We start from the raw sequence: 15,017 nt of genomic DNA, 5'->3' as shown, positions 1-15,017 counted from the left end.
AAGGTACACTGGACAAAGACTGTAAAGAAAAGAGGCCTCTGATGGAGAATCAGACCACAAACAGCATTATTCACTTTTTGTTAATATAAAGTCTTGACTAAAATTGAAGTGTTATTACTGTATTTAGTAAATAAACAGTTATCTATGTTTCTCTAAACAGCCAGTAGCTATGAAGACAGATCTCCGTGCAGTATCTGAGAAGTTTATTCCTGTGGCTCTAACCCAGATGAAATCCCACATTTGCAGGTTGCCATGCAGCAGAAGCCTCATACAGAAGCAAGGTGCACAAAGGCTAGCGAGCTACTGAGGGCACACCTGCAGCTCACTGCCACACACGCAGTCATAATTATCTGGTGCAAATTCTAAGAGAGCACAGACAGCTTTAAACATTTCAGTAAAGAAAGCTTTTGTGCTTCAGTCCAACCTATTACAAGAGTCTTTCAGTAAGGTCTTCGGTTTGATGAGAAATCAAGCAGTCTCAATACTAATTTGTATCTGCTGACTCATCAAAGATATGAAATCACTGATCAGTACGCAAGGCCCATGATTTTCTCAAGTTTGTCAGAAAAGCTGCTGATTTTTGCCGTTCTGCTACAAACTCTGCAATGGAACAAAATTTGTATTAATTTTGGAATGATGCTTATTAGTTTTACTGGGTACATCCTGGAGGTAGGAAAAGTGACATTTAATTATTTTAACATCAGTAATATTTAAGTCTTCTCATCTAAACACAAGCGCAGTTGACACAAGGAAAGTAGAAAACTAGCAGGCTACCAAAAAGCTCTAACACAAAATAGAGGTTCTCTAGTACCTATGTTTTACAGGTGTAAATTGTCAAAGTTAACTGAGTCAATGCCAGGAACACAGTACAGTGAATAAAAGTCAGTTGGAAAGGTTTCTCATCTGTCAACATTAAATGACAAACAGGGTACAGATTTTCAAATTAATGTTTGCTGCCCATCAGCTGCACAGAAAAGCAAACAGCAAAACCCAAGATGCTGATGCAAAACTAAGAAGCTTTAAAACACTGCTTATGGAATTCTGATTGTTTAACAACTGATAACGTCCACTTTCAACCACACCTTAGCTTTAAAGAAACGAATGCCTATTCTAAGGCAGTGCTTTCTTCTAAAGTTAAATCTAAATTCTTGCTGCTTTCTGAATTGATGTGGCATGGCTCTGTAAAAATGCTTTTAGAAATCAAAACCCATTCTAGCTCTTTGCCCAAGTAACTTATTAGTATGCTCGTCAAAGAGGACACTGGTGTAATCTAATGCCTCTTTGGTTGGGAAGCTTGCATTCTGTTTGACTGCTGGAAGTACCAGCTCACATTCTGCAGTGTGCCAAAACAATCACTGCCTACCTAGACTTCTGTCCTCTATCACCCAGACCATGGGCAAAAGCTAATGGAAGCATGTTAGAACAGGCTGACAGCAACCCTAGTACAACAGGGTTTTCCTGAGGCTGTTTCATACAGGACAAGAGAAGTCATGAACACGATTGTCAACAGTGAAGGAACACATAAAGCATTGGTGCTGGATTCAAAAACCATGAGATTTTGGAATGCTAAAGAATATGTGCTGAGGTGGCAGCTCCACAATCACAGCCAAGACAAGTTTGTGCCCAGGCCTGACACAGATCCAACTGTTCGTCAGATTTACCACACCACCGAACATAGTATCTACAGCAGTTCTGTGAAGAGAAGCAGTATCTGAACTGGCATGAATCTCACCGAGCTGAAGTTAACTCATCTAAGTTTTGTAGTGAAATTTGTATCCACAAATTGAATTTATTGTTGATCAGAGTTTTGAATCAGGTAATTGCAGTATTTCTAATCCATTACTAGATATCTTAAAACTAGATTTACTGTACTGGGGTCTAAAAAATCTCATGCTACTTTTCATTTTCAACAATCCAGATGCAAGAAATCTTAATGAATCATCTTTCCTTCTATCTCCTTCTCATCCTACCTTCCCCACCTATCCTCGCTGCCACTCCTGTGAGACACAGTATCACTGGTAAGGATTCCCTAGCACAGATGAAGAATTCTTTTTTTCTGAAACCTTACTCATTCATATATCAGCAGAGCACTATCTGCTGGCAAAGAGATCAGCATGTTGAAACATGGGGTGGGTGGTGAAGGAGACTGCCATCAGAAATCCCTTATTCTGAATCTAGTTTGAACAAAGGACATTTTGACTGGTGGATCCAAACAAGGCAGAAAAAAACCCTGGTAAGAGAGTCAAAGGACACTACTTGGTCAGGAAAGGGAAACCACACTGATGCATGGACTCACATCTTGGAAAAGGGCATAATGAAGAATAGAAAACTGACCCAAACCAACTGCTTCTCTGTCACAGGAATTCTTTTACCAAAAAACCCTTTGGATGTAACTTACCTTCTAGAAGGTAGGAACAGCAGCCCCAGAGCAGATATTTATTCTTATTACTCAATGAGATTTCTCTGATCTTGACTGTGATGATTAGCGTGGCTTACAGTTTAGGCTTTCACAGACACACTGGGCAGATGAAAGTATGACGCAAAGTTTGTGCCTGTGGACTATGTCCAAGAAACCCGAGATGGCTGCTAGGCTCTTTGGGACTGGGCAGGCTCCAGTACAGACAAATCTATAGCTGCCTAGTGACTATTTACAAGATGTAGATTCAATCAGGACTACAACAACCCCTATTATAATTAGCAAGACAATACAAAAGATTCACACCTTCAGACCGCGTATCTGAAGAACCTTGTGTGGCATGGAGTAGCCCTCATTGAGAGGGAACAGGGTAAATAATGTTTATGCAGTAGTTTGAGACAACACCCATTTCTCCAAGGTGGCAAAGGTGCAGATTTTCTGAAAAGAATGTTTCTATCAACTCAAAGCAGGACAAAATAAATAATAAATCAGTGAAAGAGCAAGAAGTCAGAAATCAAGTTCAGATGCATCAAAAGAGGCTAAAAGCCACTTTGCTCTATAGCCTGATGAGATCTTCTCCACATATTTCATCTAATCTTTAAAGTCTGGAATCACAAATGTAAGCCAAGAAGAGGCCTGCAGCTTAAACATACAGAATGCCACACCATGAAGAGCTTAAGTACCTATTTGTCAGCGATCAAAAGCCAAAAAACTTCCAGCTACAAATCACTTAATTAGAAGTTGTCACTTAAATGGATTTCCTGTATCTATTACTTTCCCTGTGTTATTCGATGTTCACTTTCTGTGACAGCACAGCAATCTAGCAGCTGACACCCAGGATCTGATGTCTAGCAAGATCCCTGAGAGGAGGAACACTTTTATTTAAACTACAACTTCTTGTTGACCTTATTGAAGGATGGGTGCCCTGGGAGGTGGCATTTGTAAGAACTTAAGTTTCCTTTACAAAATAATTTTAACTATCCACCCGAGTAATCTTTGATCCAAATTAAGATTCTCTTTTTGACAGATGATCTAATGAAAACATGAATGATTCACCTGCACAAAGTACCATGATCTTCCTTACCTTCCAGTGCCAGAATTTGAGTTGCTTAATTAAAAATAACCATCTCTCAAGAAGATACCACTAGACTGCTTTTGTGTGTTTTATGAAGAATCCCTCTGAATCCCCCAAGAATGAATTTGATACATTTCTAGAATGACTGAGTACCATGATTAAACAGACAGTCATCATCTATACAGTAAAAGTCGCCCTCAAAACTACCTTAGATAGTTTATTACTTCAAAAAAGGAACTGACAATCAACAGGAAAGCTGGCCTTTTATACTTGAGATTGCTTAAAATGTCCTGGAGGAAATTGTAGAATATTCACCAAATCCCTAAGTTCAAACTTAACAGTCACTTGCAGAAAAAAAAGTCATAGAGTAACAGGCATGTTTGAGACTTAATTTCTTGATAAGGTTAGACACATCAATTGCTTTGGTTGGCTGCATGCTGCTTCCAACACAGAAAAAAATGAAAAGATGCAGGATTCCAGAAGCTTTCTTCATGCAACTAACAGCAGGTCAAATTATCAATGATCCTCAAGTAAAATAAATCAGCCACTAGTAAAACATGATTATATAAATCCTAAAGGAGCTGCAAAAAAAACCCCAGTAGTAAGGCATCTACTCTTTTTTTTCCACTGCCTGGTAAACCAAACCATTCAACTGATAACAAATACAAAATCACATAGAGGACCAGAAGAATTGGGTTCTATGCTGGAAAATGCCAACCTAAAGTGACTAGGGCAGTCACAACTGATGAGCACACACACACATGCTCTCAGTATTACAGCTAGGAGGACAGATAAGACTCATGAAGGGCTCCTGGAAGGGTGTCTGTTCACCTGCCCAAAGTACTTCAGACACATTCAAAACTTGAGATCAGTTCTCCAATTATTCAATGTTCTTCAACAGTGTTCCAGAAGTAGCAGAAAAGAGCCATAAAGACAGCATGAAGATAGGAGAAAGTGCCTTGTGATTAGATAATGGAAGGAGTTCAAAGTTAATCAAGCTAATCAGTATGGACACTGGAAGAAACCAAGTCCTCTCATAGCACAGAAAGAATACATAAAAAAGATCTTCCAATTAAAAGAAAGCATATAAACCCCCACATGACTAGAAACTGAAGGTTGACAAATTCTAATTAGAGTAGGAACACAAGCATGCATGATAGCAAGTACAATTAACACTTGAATAAATTATATGGGGCGGGGATCTGAATTTGCTACTATCTTCAAATTAAAGCTGTTGTAATTCTGGAAGTTATACTTCAGTAAAAACAGAAGTTACTGAATTTAATAAAGGTAGAATTTGGTGCATCTCAATACAGAGATCAACTATAGATTCTTATAAAAGCTTTATCCTAAAATATCTGTATACTTACTTTGCCTTGATGCCAATACTCCACAAATCACACAGAAGGTCTAGTGTTTGCTCCCATTCCCTCTCCCTGCTGGAAAACTAATGATCTGTGCATTAGTCTAACTTTCTACATCTGACCCTGCAACTCTGGACAGTAGGTTTTCCCCTTAACATTTCTTTTTGGTTTGGTATTCCAGTAAGATTGTCAATGTATTTTATTCACCTTTGTAAAAGAGGGAAAGACCTGAAGTTATCTTTAGTTTCTGCATTTTTCACTTAGATCACAGTTGATTTTTCTTCCTCTACACTGTCTCAGTTATGCCTGCTACTTCAGGCTGCCTCCAGAATGATATACAGTTATGAATGGAAAGCCCCTCCTACATCAGGAGGTAAAAATCAAATATCTATTTAAATTTATTTTAGTAGCTCTCCTTTTACTGGCTAGGTATCAAGTTAAGTTTTTTTTCACAAATAGGTAAGTTTTACAGCTTCACTTGAGCTTTAATACTTAAAATTTTATTCCATCTGTCCTTTTGCTTATGTTTTGTTGTTTTGCTTTCTTTTGCCACCTATCTTTCATGCAGCCTTCCACGTAAAGTACCTTCCTGTTCACCAAGTCCTTCAGTGTCACCAGCATATTTATTTATATATAGTTTATATTAAGATCAAGCAATCATGCAACTCTGTAGCATAACATTCAGCTTTTCTGATGTTCCATTAGCATTCATCACTCACAAGTTGTGAGGGATTAGAGGGGAATTCTCCATCAATCTATGAAGCGCATACCATTACAAAGACCCTATGCATACATACAGCAGCAAGCAGTTAAACATTCGGAAAAGAGCAGCCAGCAGAAATAATGGTAATAAAGAAATAATGGCTTAGGTTTGAAGAAGAGCCATCATACACACAACTGGTATTGCAACTGGAGAGCAAGAAGCAGGTGGGTGGTCCCAGTGGTGCTGTGGGTGCAAAAATGAATATATACTACCTGCCAGATGCCTGCTAGAGCAAAGGACCAATCTATACAATTCTCTCAGGAACATCTGGATTGTGATAATGTAACATGATAGCTTTTTAAGAGATTTACAGTTTGTAATTAGCACACACCATATTTAAAGTTTCAGCTTAGAATTAATGATTTTAGCTCCTGTCTATAGCTTCCTACGAAATAGAACTTAAAAGAGAAAAAAATACCCCCAACAATCCTTCTGCAAGGTTGAGATTTCAAAACTTTAAGTATGTTCTTATGTTAAGTATCTTCAAAAGAAAAATCTAGACATAAACACACAGCATATAAACTGTATCAGCAGTTACTGAGTTCTTCACCACATTTTAAGTGGTTAAAAGAAAAAGTACATACATAGCTTAGAAGCAGCTGTTGAAGTAACCACATAAAATTTTATATGTGTGTTAACAGACCTATTTAATATGGTAGAAAAATGAACTTAAACAATAATTGTTTTTCTGAATGCAGCAATGCAAGAAGTTTCAAAAATTCTCTATGCACCAAGTTGCAGAACTACGGAACTTGAGACACTAGAGTGCAGTTATTCCATACTACCAGGTATCTCCACAGGACTGCACCAGAATAAAGATCGAAAACAGAAATTGAAATAACTGTTAAGGTTCCAACCTTGCTGCAATACATGTGCATATTTTTAAGCTCGCTGGAGATTTAAGAGCCTAGACAAAAAGATACCACATGCCATGGGCTCATGCTAACATTGCTAATGAAGGTTACATTTATGTATTTCCTAACATTCCAATTTGCAAATTTGACTTACACTGATGTTTGCTGATAGCTTCTAGTTTTCTAGTATTTTTGAACTCACTTTTCGAGTCATACCTAAAAACTGTACAAGCCTCATTACACTCAGCAGCAAGGAAAAAAACCAAAACACTTTCAGAAACACCACCGATTCTTATACAATCCATGGACAAATAGATGGATGGTAGCAGCGTGATGCTCAGTTTGTAAAATAAATTAAAAAGGAATTCATCAATGTTGTATCATGAGTATTTATTTTCTCCAAGTAAAATCAAATAACTCAGTTTCCTAGAGAGCTATGCCTAAGTAGCACATAGTCAAAAAAATATAGGAAAGGAGTATAATTATTTGTTATTATAATTATACACACAATATAAGTGAAAATATAAACATACCATATCTTTCCAGAGCTGCAGAAACTTGTTCTTTCAAATTCTAAAATGGACTTCTACAGTTCTTGTACCTATAACGCAAAACATTACATTTCAGTTTTTACACTATGCTCCATACCAATCTGAAGCTCAACACAACTTCAAAACAATACATTCAAGAATGGCCATCCAATTAGTGACAAGTTTGCAACTAGAGAAAACATATACTTAGAATCATAGAATATCTCAAGGATCGAGTCTAACTCTCTGCTCCTTGCAGGGTTACTTAAAACTAAATCATGTGACTTCCCAAACTAAATCATACTTTTCATAAAACACACAACAGAAAATACTTAGTATGTTACAGAAACTATAAAAGCAGAAAGTACATATGCACAATATTCCCTATTCTTTCCTCTCTAGCAATGCAATGCAGTTTTACAATTCTGTTCATCCAGTTCATTACAAATACCCATTTCCTTCTTCTGGAAGATTCTGGCAATGTTTCTTTCCCCTCCCTGTTCCCTCCCTCCCTCCCTCCCCCTTTTTTTAAAAAGGATTGGTATTTATAATAAGAAAAAACCACCCCAACACCCAAAAGAAGTCACAGACAGAACCACATCTTTGTCCTGGCTGCACAAAACTGCTGGAGTTTGATAAGCTTTTCTATAAATTGCTCATTTTCAGGGAAGCCATAATTAACAAGGGACTCATGACTAAAACATACTCCAAACATTTTCAACACCTAAAGGCACAACCAATTTCAGGGGAAAAAGTGACAGAAACAGGCATATAACTAAAGAAATCTAGCAATTACTTTCCAGAAAGTTACTCATTTGGCACAGAATATCGCATTTTCAGTACCAGGAAGATTTTATACTTAATTTATTGGTTCTAAAACTCTGTTAAGAATAAACAAATCCCATGCAGCTGATTTAGGGTGGTCTCCAATATCGATCCAAGTTTCCACAAAGGAAACCCTGATCTGGTTACCTTAAGAGTTCATTCAGGTTTGTCTTAAAGATATCAAACAACAGAGAATCCATCCAGTACCAAAGGCTCAATTCTGTATCAGGGATGTGAGAAGGAATGATCCTGGACTGACACAGACATGCCAGTAAAGCTCTACAGCACTAACATTTGTACATGATTTTTTATATTTAAATTAAAAAGTTAACTAGGGCACCCTACCTGTTTCATGAAACAAGATTGCTATTTCAACGAACAATTATGATAATTATGTGGATTTATGTACAATTAGGATGAATAAGTTAATGTTATACATCTGTGGCAATAAAACTTTACTACCATTCAGAAGAAAAAAGAAGAATACATTTGTCTGGACAGTAACTGATGATTTTCCTGTTCAGAGGTGGCACTTCCACTCCATACCAACAGCAGAAATCCAGAATATGTATCTCATACTCTACTGAAGAATAATCCTTAATTCACAGTGACACCATTAGGCAAACTCAGTTATAAAGTATTCTGACAAACGTGACCAATATTTTCACATTTTGTATCACCGAACTTCCAGCTTAAACTCCAACGTATATATTTGTTCATATACACCCAGAGAGCAATGACATCTATATAAAATTCACTCACTCTCGTCTAAGGTACAAAAGCACCAACTTTCAGTGTGCACCGAGTATGAGCAGAGCACAAAGTACAGCATGAAAAAGTATCACAAATACATCTATCAGGGATCTTATGTTTATTGCCCAGCAACAGGGAAAAAAACCATAACTGAAGCTATACAGTTTAAGACAGTTGAATTTACAAAAAAACCAAGACCACAGTAGAGGAGATTGAGACAGAGGATTTGCTTATTAATATGTAGCTAGCAGCAGAAAAGCAAGTAACTCCAAGAGCATAAAACTGAAGCACCTGGACTTCCAGTTTGCATTCCCTCAATCTCCCCCCACCAGCTACCACCAAGGCAGAGCAGGAGTTCAGCAGTCTACTAAAAAAAATTGTGCAAAGGCTGCATGAACAACAACAACAAAATGAAACACAGAATCTGTAATGCTTGCCTAAAAGGAATGAAAATAATTTCATGAAGTCAGACGTGCTTCACCACTCACCTTTAGTATACTTGCTAATTAGCATTAAGCTACATCTGCCTAAAAAAAAAAGATGCAAATGTGACTAAAAGCATGGCAAACACTACTGCTTCCACTCAACATAAAGAAATCTTGATCTGTCACATGACCAGAGCCAAAAGAGCTGCTTTTTTACAACTATGTCCTACATTTTCAATACGAGAGAGAGAGACTTCAAGGCACATGGAATGATATTAACAAAGATGGTAAGCTACTGAATTAACCAAACTGCAGCATATGGAACTGCAAAGTTTTAAGAAATTAATTATAAATTATGAAAAATACTTTGCAACTCTCATCTCTAGTCTGATGAAAGACATCATGAAGTCACCTCTATCAGGTGCTTAAATGATGTTTTCCACTTTTTTTTCCCCCCAATAACTGTGACAAGACAGGAGACAACAGAAAATTCTGAGTGTGCTACCCTAAAGACAATGGTAGGTATTTTATCTAGCATTACAGATTCTCTCACACAATTTCAAATATATAAGTCCAAATAAGAATAATTTTCTTCCATGACTGGCATTCATAATATAATGTTAGCCAAATAAAAAACCCCAAGTATTCACAAACATTCTTCTTTCAATAAGATATTCAGGTCATAGGAACCATGCAAATGGAGTATTTATGCTCAACCTTTGCAACCAAGAAATACCAGTATTTCACAGAAGTGATTGATATACACTCTTAAACAGCTCCCATGTCCTTGAACTCTCATTGGACTTACAGGTTGTGTCGACTTTAAGTATGTATTTCTATGGTCCACAATAGGCAAATTTTGCTACAACAGTTGAAACACACCTAGATGCTGCTACTCAGCCAGTATATGCTAGTATATCTTGGGCTTTTTAAAAATAAAATAGGATATATACACATATTAAACCACAGTTTTCATCATCAAGACTTTGGACACAAGATTTCACTATGAAATAAAAAGTAATCATTATCTGAATATGGCTACACAAATAAGAAAGATGAAAACATCACATTGGAAATAGAAATTCTGAAGTAGTGATAGACCTCTTCAGTATTATCTAGCTTTGTAGAAGTTTCTCATACCTTTTAAGAAAGTGAAAAACATGGTACTGTAGATTTGAAATATTTTAAGAATTAAAGTAATCAGCTAAAGCACGACTAACCATAAATGCAAAAGAAAAACTCATCTACAACTATGGTAGCATTTCATGAAGTATTTTGACCTGCAGCCCATTTTAGAAGTTCAGCTTCTTTAAGAGCCACTCCACCAACCTCTAATACCCCAATTGCTGAACTGCAGCTGCTCCAACCTGGGTCCCACAGAGCATACCACAGCAGGAGTACACAAGTAGTGCCAGAGCCTGGCTGCCTGGACAAGTCTGGCATCTCTCAGCACCGCACAAGCTTGGCAACGTGTTACAGATAGCTCTTGTGCCTCCCCTGCACACAGCTCGTAAAGCTAAGGGAAAGGGGGTGATCATTTGTCATTCTAATTTCCTTGTTTTACCCATTTCTTTGATGTATCTCAAGGAAGTGTCAACAAGTCCAAAAAGGGGCCTACCAAAGGGAGTAAGAGTGTGGTCTCCTCTGTGAAGGAGAGATGAAGAACTAGCTTCATCTCTATAACTTAAGCTTGGTCAAGACAGCAGAAGTCCTGCCACAGTCCTCATACAGCACCAGAATGAAAAGCAAACCATGTGGACTAATTGCTGCCAGACAGTCATGCAACAACCACCAAACCCAAATACCAGTTCTGTGATTTTCTGCTTGTGATCCTACTGGTTGATGCAAGGCCCACCACAAGACCAAATTTCCATTGGGTTTCAAACTGAGATACTGTACCTTACAGTTTTTGGACACTTAAATTTTGTGTTATTTAGTTACTTGGCCACAACTTTGAAATTACATCATTCAAGGACTGAACATGAAAAAAAGCAGCACCTTCCATATCAGGCAGCCAACTGGTACATTGTCTCAAGTTTGTGCTAAAACATCACTGCTATAATTCACCTCTAGTACAGTCCCACTGTTGACATACTACATAAGCACGATTCTCAAAGGTAAAGTACATAAACACAGAGCATGTTTTTAAAGTTATTTGGATGGATGCAAACTGTAATGCTTTCTGATGAAAAGCCTCAAACAGATACATACTGTGAATATCCTTTTCAAGCCAACAGATAACAAAAGAAAAAAAAAAAGTCCAAACCTCTGCTTCGCTAACTAGAAGTTTCTCTTAAAACACATATACCTCTGTTCTAAGGAAATGCAAGCTGCTTCAAACAAAGCAGGTCACCCCTCTTACCTAAGACAGTGAAGTGAGGGTCCAGAGGGAAGCCACCCATTTAGTTCCACTCAGCTGAACAACTGCAGCTTCTCCTAATTCTTCATCACCCTGTAAAACATGGGTAAAGAACCATGCAGGATGGTAACAGAAAGAGTATTCGTAAAGACTGACTTCTGCCCCCTTCCTCCATTCAGCAGTTTGCATAATACAGGGAAGCAGGCTCAACCTATTAAAAAAAGGAAGCATTAACTACTTCTTACAAGAGATTCATTCATAAGAGTATTTGTGAGACAGAACACTATGGTAATATTTCATTTATAATGTAATTTTGCAACCACTAAGTTATTTTGTCATCAGTAAGTTCTGTCACTACTAGCCACAAGAAGGTGGAACTATTCAAAAATAGCAATTTAAAGTCCTGTTTGGTCATGTGTTACATTGCAAAGCACAAATCCTGGATCTCAACACTATTTGATTTTTTTTTTTATATACTTCTCCTATGAGGTTACTTTCCCAAAGAAAAGTCTCACCAGCTGGTATAGCTACTGATGCATTGCTTTGTTACAAAATATTACCTTTACACTCTATTTGCTAACTTTCTGATAACCAACCAGATACATTACACACATTACTACTCATATGAACTTGCTTTTTTCCAAACTTTCATTCAGGGGCAATACAGCCTTACGAGGCTGTCAGGCACTGTAAATACAGGAAGTCAATGCAGTAAATGTTAAGGTCAAAGTACTTAAGGTGACAAAAGTCACTTCAAGCATGCAAATTGCTTATTGCTGTTGTCTCTAGGAACCAACTATTTAAGAAAGTTTACAGCACTCTCCCGGGAGGTGGAGATTATTTTTATAAAAAGGTAAATATCATATTCAAAATTATTTGTTACAGACCCTGATAGCAAACATATTACTCATCTCCTTCCATGTACAAATCAGATTTTGATTAATGACAAAAAAACTTTCAACACTGCTTCTCTATAAAACTCATAACTACCTTAAATATACTGGATACTTCAGAAAAAGTGTAAAACATACCTCCTTTGTTTAAAAATCAGTATCAATTAATTAACTAAAGTGAAGACCTGGCCCACAGTACCAGAAATGAAGACTGACACTAGAAATTAGATATATGTCTACATACTTTAGGAATTCTCTCCTCTTGTCCCTCAGTTGCATGTTCTATTTTTAAGAATTAGTGGCTTTTACTTCAAGTGTATGAATACACTGGTGTAGGGAGGAAGAAAGACACTTCCTGCATTTAAAAAAACATGAATTCTCTCTGGACATTCACCAAGTAAACTGAAACCAAAAGTAGCAGAGGCAAAAAAAAAAAAAAAAAAAAAGTGTTTCCTGCATAGTAAAAACTAAGATGATGCATATTTACAAAAATGTAAACACTAAGTTTATTCCATGATAAGTGTCATATCATGTACTACACTAATTACTGTTTATACAAAGTGTTATATGCTTAAACATGTTCACAATTAAACATGTTTGACTATTAAAACTTGACTCAAAGATATTTCCCCCCCAATTATGTATTTGCTTAAGTAGAACCTGTGAATTCATAGAAAACTAGTGAAGAACACATCAAAAAAGCACATTCATAATGGAACAAGCATGATTTTATGCTGAGATACATATGTCATTTCATATTTCCAAAGAAGACTTTCTCCTACAAAAAGTGAAGTGTAAATAAAAAGAACCTGGTTTATTTTCTCAGGTCAGTTAGAACAGGAACAAACTCAAAGTGCTCCAACAGGGACTCTGACAAACTGAGAACATCCCTAGATGTATTTAACAAATACACAGTTTTAAACTCCTTTCACAAAAGAATCTTCATTTGCATATGTTTTTAAGCAGTGGCAGTAATTAAAAAGACTAAAATTTTTGTTTGCTCTTAAAAAAAGTTATTTGTTTTCTATTAAAAAAACCCATACAATATTAGAATTCTGAAGAGAACCTGGACTGAGAGATCTAGTCTTTGAAACTGACTGCTGTGAAAAAGTTAAAACCAAAACACGTCTGCTTTTTCAACACCACCTTTCCTTCAGTTATTTTTTTTTTTTTTTATAACACAGTCACACAACCATGCCCCTAAAAAACTCCAAACAAATCAAGCCATTTATTTTGCCATCTAGCTTGGTGCTTTTATTTCTAACTTCTTGGGAATTTATACTTAGTATCCTCAGGATACTCCAGTGAGGAGAAATAGCAAACAACTCTGGTAAATAGAAAAAGAACTTGTTAAGTCCAGTATGAAAGATTCTACATTAAATAGCAAACACTTAGAGTGGAATGGAAGGTATTCATAAAAGAGAGACGAAGTATCTGTAATACTGCATGGAAATAATTTCAATTAAAGCTGTTTTTCAGCCCTGTAAACCTAAGTAGTGGTCTAGCTTTTCTTCCAAGGTTTGTCTGTATTGACTTGACAGAACATTACTGTTACAATGACAAGTCATAAGCACTGCAAACAGCATCTGTTTTAAAAGATAAATATATGTGAGGAAAACTACCAAATATCCATCCATACCAAATTGGTAATGCACATATTTTCAATTCAACACACTTTCAAAGTTTAAAAAAATACCTTTAACTGTTTCCAGGATGAAACACACACAGTATTTCGTGCCACCACCCAAACCAAGCAGTCTGTGCAAACTATAAAGCCCATTTTCAATCAGTTTTCACTCATATCAAGAGATACCTCTCACCATTTCCATTATTCTCTCACCCAGTCACAGATGTCTAACAATGCAGTTAAACTTAGAGTGTAGCTTCTCCCTTAGCAGGGAATCTCTCTCTAACTGGTTGCTATTTGCATGAATTAAGAACTTATCTTTTGGACCTCTCCCTTTCAAACCAGTAAAAAAAACAAAAGCACACACACCCCCCCCCCCCCCCCCACACACACACCCCCGACAATACAATCACATAGGTCTTAATTCCTCAGGAAATCAAAGCTAAAAATCAGGTATAATTTCCCACTGCAGAACTTTTTGGTAGATATGCAAGAGGCATGGTAAAATTAATTTGACAAGCTGATTCTCACAGAGCCTCAGGTTTGCACAGACTCCTATTGAGGTAGGGAAGTTTCCATACAGACACAGAGGCACCATCCCTGAAATGATGTGCAAGACACAAGCTTTGTTTCAGAATTATAACATTGCTTACACAGAAGGAAACATAAACAAGTACTTCCATCAACTGGAGGAAGAAAAAAAAAAGCATAACTATAAGTCTATAGATTACAAGTTCTTGCCACTTAAAGGAGAGTTGTGGAACATGTTTTGTTTCCTAAGCAGTAGTAACTTCTGAATGACCATGTCAGATCATCTTAGACATCTGACTTACAAATCGACTGTGAACCATAACAACCCACAGCGTTCCTTTAAAAGAAATACTACAGGTACACTTAAAAACTGAAACCCGACCAGTCCCGCAGTCAGGAGTGACAGATCACATTTATCAGCAAAGCAGCCTGTTCATAGGTTAGCAGATCCAACTCTTCAGACTGGACAGAAGGTAAGACGAGCAAGTGCACATACCTACGCTGTTAAGCAGGCCCTGCACATTAGTTATGCACCCCCAGCCCCCCAATCGCCACAGATGGCCACGCCGAAGGCATCGAGGCACTCCGTGCCCACAGTTGTG

At 37.1% G+C, this 15,017-nt stretch overlaps 1 protein-coding gene across 1 annotated transcript in view; it reads right to left on the bottom strand.

Annotated features, from left to right (window-relative positions):
• UBE3A (ubiquitin protein ligase E3A) overlaps window positions 1-11,460 on the bottom strand; it is a 49,991-nt gene extending 38,531 nt beyond the window's left edge. The window contains exons 1-2 of the mRNA XM_010290713.1: window positions 11,368-11,460; window positions 7,006-7,073 (exon numbers count right to left, since the gene is read on the bottom strand). The gene's annotated coding sequence lies outside the window, so the exon portion shown is untranslated. The remainder of the gene's footprint in view (window positions 1-7,005; window positions 7,074-11,367) is intronic.
• Window positions 11,461-15,017: the final 3,557 nt, after the last annotated feature.

The sequence above is a fragment of the Phaethon lepturus genome, unplaced genomic scaffold, assembly GCF_000687285.1.
Source record: "Phaethon lepturus isolate BGI_N335 unplaced genomic scaffold, ASM68728v1 scaffold3087, whole genome shotgun sequence".
Taxonomy (NCBI): domain Eukaryota; kingdom Metazoa; phylum Chordata; class Aves; order Phaethontiformes; family Phaethontidae; genus Phaethon; species Phaethon lepturus.
Note: the sequence above shows the minus strand (reverse complement) of the source record. Positions and strands in the feature narration are given on the sequence as shown.